Below are 7275 nucleotides of genomic sequence, written 5' to 3'. Positions count from 1 at the left end.
AAAATATATATCTACAAAATGTAAATGTAAAATGGAAGTATATATCTACAAAATGTAAATGTAAAATGGAAGTTAAAAGAAGACTTAAAGAGTTGATAAAATAAAAAAAACTAATTGAAAAGGAGGAAAAGAAAAAAAAAGGAAAATTTTAAACTGAAAGATAAAGGTATCCTGAGAAAGAAACCTCAAATTCTATATAACATTTTCTCCTAGCACTGGAGTTTTGCAGTCCTATGTGCTCTGTAAACTTAGTGTTTGCCTGTTGTTCCAGCTGGTTTTCTGGGGGAGGGGCCTGCTGTGCTGATTCTCAGGTGTCTTTGCCTGGGTGGAGTTGCACTGCCCCTTGCCAGGGGGTTGGGCTCTGTGTAAACTGCTTCTGGTTTCCTATGTGGCTTTTGTTCCCTGAAGGCTTTCTGTGCCTCTTTAGAGGATGAAAATAAAAATGGCTGTGCCCCGATCTCCAGCCCTAGAGCTAAAAGATCATGGCCCCGTCTCTTCAGTAAACCCTCGAGGTGAAGCAATTTTCACTTTTGTGTGTGCCAAACTCTGCAAAATCCTGTGGTGTGCACCCACACCAATCCTCCCAGGGGAAAGCGAAGGGTCACTGCATTTCTGCCCTTTGCAGGGCCCTGGCACAGAGAGCGGTCACCCAATCGTGTTACAGTTCTCTTTATGGTGAACTGAGCTGAGAGACCCTCCTGGGCTCATTGACCATAACTGGTTTCCCCTCTCCAATGCTTGGGAACTCTGCTGGCTCAAGCATCCCCATTCTTTCTGTGACCCCAGGGTTCCTGAGACCACACTGTTCCACCTAGCATTCTGTCCTGCTTTGCCACCTGAGCACCTTTCAGGCAGGGATGTCTCCCACTGGAGCAGACTTCTAAAGGTTCTGATTTTGCACTCTGGGACTATATCACTTTCTTGTAGCAAGCTTATGGAGGCTCTCTCCCTACAGATTCACTTCTCCACACCTCCTACCTTGCAAAAAAGTGGTCACTTTTCCATTTGTAGAATTCTAGCAATTCTTTTCTTATATCTCAGATTGAAATCATAAGTGCTCAGAATGATTTGAGAGTTATCTTGCTAATTTCAAGAGACCAGATGAAACGAGGTCCTGTACTCTTCTGCCATCTTGCCTCCTGTTGTGTTTCTATATACTAATAACAAACCACCAGAAAGAGAAAATTAAGAAAACAATCTTATTTACAATTGCATCAAAAAGAATAAGAAACCTAGTAATAAATTTAACCAAGGAGATGAATGACTTGTACCCTAAAAACTATAAGATGTTGATGAAAGATATTGAAGATGACATAAATAAGTGGAAAGATAGTCTCTGCTCATGGATTAGAAAAATTAATATTGTTAAAATGTCCATATTACCCAAAGCAACTTATAGAATCAATGTAATCTTTATCAAAACATTAAAAGCATTTTTCACAGAACTAGAACAAGAAATCCTAAAATTTGTATGGAATCACAGAAGACCCTAAATAGCCAAAGAAATTTTGAGAAAGAGCAAAGCTAAAGGTACCATGGTCCCAGATTTCCAACTACACTACAAAGCTATAGTGATCAAAATAGTATGATATTGGCATAAAAACAGACACCTAGATTAATGGAACAGAATAAAGCACAGAAATGAACCCATACCTATATTGTCAATTAGTTTACAACAAAGGAGCCAAAAATATACACTGGGGAAAGGACAATCTCTTCAATCAGTGATGTTGGGAAAACTGGACAGCCATATACAAAAGAATAAAATTTGACCACTATCTAACACCATACGCAAAAATCAACTCAAAATGGATTGAAGACTTGAATGTAAGACCTGAAACCATAAAACTCCTAGAAGAAAGCATAGATGGTAAGCTCCTTGACATCAGTCTTGGCATTGGATCTTTGGATTTGAGGCCAAAGCAAAGGCAACAAAAGCAAAAATAGAGTAGTGGGACTACATCAAACTAAAAAACGTCTGCAAAGGAAAGGAAACCATCAACAAAATGAAAAAGTCAGCCTACTGAATGGGAGAAAATATTTACAAATCATATATCTGATAAAGGGTTAATATCCAAAATATATAAAAAATTTAGCTCAATAGCAAAAGAAGCAAACATATAAACAAACAAATTTTTAAAAAATGGGCAGAGGATCTTAATAGACACTTTCTGAGGAAGACATATAGATGGTTAACAGGCATATGAAAAAGTGTTCAACAATACTAATTATCAGGGAAATAAAAATCAAAACTACAATAAGATATCACCTCACTCCTGTTAAAATGGCTATTACTAAAAAGACAAAAAAAATAACAAATGTTTGGATGTGGAGAAAAGGGAACCCTTATACACTGTTGGCGGAAATGTAAATTGGCACAGCCACAATGGAAAACATTTTGAAAGTTCCTCAAAAAATTAAAAAATAGATCTGCCATATGATCCAACTATTCTACTTCTGGATATTTATCTGATGAAAATGAAAATACTAATTCAAAAAGATATATGCACCCCTACATTCATTGCAGTATTATTTAGAATAGCCAAGATAAAGAAATAACTTAAGTGTTCATTGATAGATGAATGGATGAAAAAAATGTGACATGTATATATACAATGAAATACTACTCAGCCATTAAAAAGAAGGATATTTGGCCATTTGTGACAACATGCATGGGACTTTAGGGTATTATGCTAAATGAAATAAGGCAGACAGAGAAAGACAAATACCATATGATTTCACCTATATGTGGACTCTAAAACAAAACAAAACAAATGAACAATTATCATATGGTTTCACTCATATGTGGAACATAAGGAGTAGCACAGAGGACCATAAGGGAAGGGAGGGAAAACTGAATGGGAAGAAATCAGAGAGGGAGATGAACCATGAGAGACTCTAGACTCTGGAAACAAACTGAGGGTTACAGAAGGGAGGGTGTGGGGGAATGGGGTAACCAGGTGATGGTTATTAAGGAGGACACGTGTTGTAATGAACACTGGGTGTTATATGCAACTGATGAATTGTTGAGCACTACATCAAAAACTAATGATGTACTATATGTTGGCTAATTGAATGTAATAATAAAAATAAATAAACAAAAGGAAGAAAATAGCCTAGGGAAAAAATGAACAAACAATACAAAAAATACTCATAGACACAGAGATAGATTGGTGGTTATCAGAGGGGAAAGGAATTGTGGGATGGGAGAAAAAGGTGAAGGGGGTCATTTGTATTGTGATGGATGGTAACTAGATTTATTGTAGTGATCACTTCATAGGGTATACAAATATCAAATTATTATGTTGTACACCTGAAACTAGTATGTTACATACTGATTTTGCCTCAATTAAAAATTATATTTGCTCAACCAATGAATCACTGAACATTATATCAAAAACTAATGATCTACTATACCTTGGCTAATTGATTTAAATTTAAAAAAAGAAAAATATATTTGCTATACATTCCAGGTATAGATGGAGTAGCATAAACACAGTGCTAGACATCTAACTTACCAAATGTCAAAAGCTGTGAGCCTTGCCCCATCTGCAAAAGAGGGTGTGAGTCAATTGCAGAGATTAGATTAGAGCTAACACACACTCTTGTAATTTCTGCTCCCCTAAATCACCTGTTTGGTACTCTTCTGGAGAACTTATCTGTAATTAATACTATTGGGGGGTGGAGTCACTGATAACTTACAGTCTCTTAGTCGCCAAAGGTTGTCAAAGACAAATGGAAAGGCTATTAACATAAGAAAAGAGCACACCAGCTCTCATTCTGTGAAATCCTGTCCATAGTCACTGTAGCCCACTCCCTAACTTCACGTAGCTAACCAACCAAGACAGTCACGTGGGAGCACATTTCCACCAGTCCAGTCTATCTTCAAGATGACGTGTGCACAACAATAAATGCTTGTTCTCCAAGATTCCCAGTGATCTGGAAGTAAGAAAATAGAAAAGTTAAGGTTTTGTTTTTCTAGCCAAGGTTCCAGTCCTCAAAGCCTCGCTGTTCTTACAAAGATTGTCATTAGAAAGAACTGAAGAGTCCATTGTGGCCTATAATGAGAAAAGGGGGTATAGTTGGCTTTTGTTCAGAACATTAATCTTATGAACCTCTGATAGAATTGTTACAAACTTTCACCATAAAACATTTCAGTATCAGGGGAAAAAATCAGACTTGAGCCAGAGGAAAGTGAATGAGGAATAGTGAGGATTCATAAAACTGTGTCAAAGGGAGAGGAGACATAGTCAAAGGAAGTCAGGATATTTAGTCTGGAAAGGAACAGAAGAGCAAATTTAGGGCTACCACTATCACTTTCTTTCAATCTCTGAAGGTCTTTAAATCTCAAAAGATTAAGAAGCAAACTTTGTTGTGTGAGTCCAAAGGGCAGTGCTAAGACCAATGTTTTTATGTGGGCTAAGGTGGAATGCTAGAGAGTTGGGGGAATCTACTCTGGTTTCTTCTCAAAGGAGAAAAATCATGATTTCTTGGGAATCTATGTGAAGTCAAACTAGAAAATACAGTTTGTTATGAACAACATATTCAGTATAAACACAGTGATCACTTGCTGATTGGCCTATTGTTACTCTTTCAGATCAAAGTAAGCAGAAATGACATGGGGACTGGTTGATGAGTTCCCCACCAGTGGGAGTACAACTGAGGGCTAAGGTCATGTAAAGACAGGAGCTTTCAAGCACTTCCAATATCATGGTAAATTTGCAAAAGGAAAACAATTCTGTTCACCTTTGGTTTCAAAGGGTAACATTGGAAGGATATTGGATCCCCAAATCAAATAAAGCACAAAGGAACATCTGAAAACAATTGTTAAACACAGTGGGGGTGAGGCCCTTTTATCTCTCCATTAATTCATGTCTCACACTTGTCTCTCCTGAGAAGCCTGTGAACAGGGCCTACACTATGTATTGTAGCCCTCACCAGTTCTAGTCTAATTCACTGGTCTTTTCCTTGAGTTAAATGAAAGAGAAAACTCCCAATCATTCTTTCACACAGAGAAGCTGGAGTAGTGAGTGGACACTCTCTTCTATGTCTGGGACCCAGAAAGGATTTCTGGGTGACTTTTATCTATTTGTATTTTACCCATTTATCCTTTCTTGCTTTTTCCTTCAATCCTTTTCTAATTATCTCCTCTCCTCATTCTTTCTGCCCCCCTTTCTTACTCTCTCTCCCCTTTATTTTACACCAGTGTACTCAATCAAACTTCCCAATTCTGTTTCCCTGCTGCAAAGCCAGGGAAATTTCTGAAGCTTGGGTGAGCCCTAATTCATTGGGAAAGCGGCTTCTCCTCATTTTTCCTTCTTAGCAATTAAGGGACACCTTTTAAGTGAAAGTGAATAGTTGAGAGAGAGAAGGAACACCAAATTTCCATAAAACCTCCTACATTCCTCAGGCATCTTGCTTCTTGCTATCATTGGGCACCTTTAGTCAGCTGCTTTTTGCTTGGCTTTACAGAGTTCCTAGTTAGTACAAAGGAAAATTTCAGAATTTGGGTGGTCTCATACCCTCATTGTACTAAAGAGAAGCTAAAAGAAAAACAGTCTTGTTCAAGTTATTTAGCAAGTCAGGGGCAGACATCCAGAACCCAAGCCTTGCCATCTTAGCCCAAGGCTCTTCGTTATAGTTATTTCCCTTTCTACCAACAGTGACTCCACTCTCCCCTTGGTGGTCTCCTGCAATTTAACTTTACCACCAGTATCTTTCTCCTTTTCTTCCTGTGGTCTGGGTAATCTGTTTTTAGTCTGTTTAACTATCTTACAATTTAACAATTATATTGGTTTAGAAAGTTGTTCTGTATCTAACTATGTCCTGCCTAAAATACTGGATTCAAATGTAATTGTGGTCTCTTCCATTACTTAGTTAAATTTGTTTTATGTACTTGAGGGTAGGACAATACTTCTCTAGCCAATGAACCTTGAAGTGTATCTGAAGGGACAAGTCTTCAGGAGGCATGTTCTGGGTCCTGAAGTGTTATCTCTTCTCCTTCAAGTATAGAAATGGCTCTGAGGGAAGTCTATGCTCTAGACAAAAAAACAAACTACTTAAAACACAGCTCTAGGGGCACCAGGGTGATATAGTCTGTTAAGCAACCAACTCTTGGTTTTGGCTCAGGATGTGATCTCAGGGTTGTGAGATTGAGCCCTGCAAGTTTGAGCCTCACAGGATCAAGCCTGGTGAGAGCAAGCCCTACATGGGTGGGCTCTGCATTGGGCTCTGCATGGGACTCCAAGCTCAGTGCAGAGTCTGCTTGGGATTCTCCCTCCCTCTCCCTTTGCCCCTACCCTTCTGCTCATGTGCACTGTCTCTCTCTCTCTCTCACTCAAAAATAAATAAATAAATCTTTAAAAATAAATAAAACATAGCTCTAGTTTCAAAGACGTATTATTTGCTGATTAAGCCTGGGGGTAAGCTGTGTGTTTTGATGAATTGACTATGGTGCTGATTATTATTATTCTGAAAATGTAATGTTTGTAGATATGTAGATGTATATAAATGTACATCAAATCTTATGTGGGGCTTATTGGTATTGGCTGTACAACTGGTGTACTCTACTGGGGTTTTGTATGCTGGGCTGAAGTGGGACTTATTTGAATTTAATATAATGATAAAGTATTTGCTAGGCTGGAGTAGGCTGTCCTGTGTTCTATTTGAGGAAAGCTGGAGTGTGTGGGCTAGTCTGAGCTACATTGGGGTAAACAGGGCTGACTGAAGCAGGAAAAGAGAAGCTTAGCAATGAAATAATTTCACTTCTCTGGCTATCAGTTTCCAACTTGGCAAATATGTGATGAGATTCATCCATCCATACCAAAAATGTTCAGTGAGTACCACTTGAGTAACAGGCTCCTTTTCAGTGTACTGAGAATACAGGATAACAAAACAGGGGCACTGCCATACAGGAGCTTTTGGGTAAGGTGGGGGAGGCAGACAAGTAAATAAACAGTATAATAAAGAAAAATAAATGCAAACAGAATGTATCAGGTGATATCAGTCATCTTCAACTCTCAGTCACTTAAACCAATGAAAGTTTATTTCTCATTCATGCAAAGTCTGTTGTAGATCCAGGCAATTTCCCAAGGCAGTTTTCCTTCATGTGTTGGCTCATCATTCCAGGCTGTTTCAATCTTATAGTAGTTCTATAATAACATGCTTCTATGATGACCATGGCAGGAAGGGTCTTGTATTGGACATTAATTTTTCCAGCTAGAGAGGGATACATATAACTTCCTTCCACAACCAAAACTAGTCACATGACCTCTC

This window comes from Ursus maritimus, assembly GCF_017311325.1.
Source record: "Ursus maritimus isolate PB19 chromosome X unlocalized genomic scaffold, ASM1731132v1 scaffold_X1, whole genome shotgun sequence".
Taxonomy (NCBI): Eukaryota; Metazoa; Chordata; class Mammalia; order Carnivora; family Ursidae; genus Ursus; species Ursus maritimus.
Note: the sequence above shows the minus strand (reverse complement) of the source record.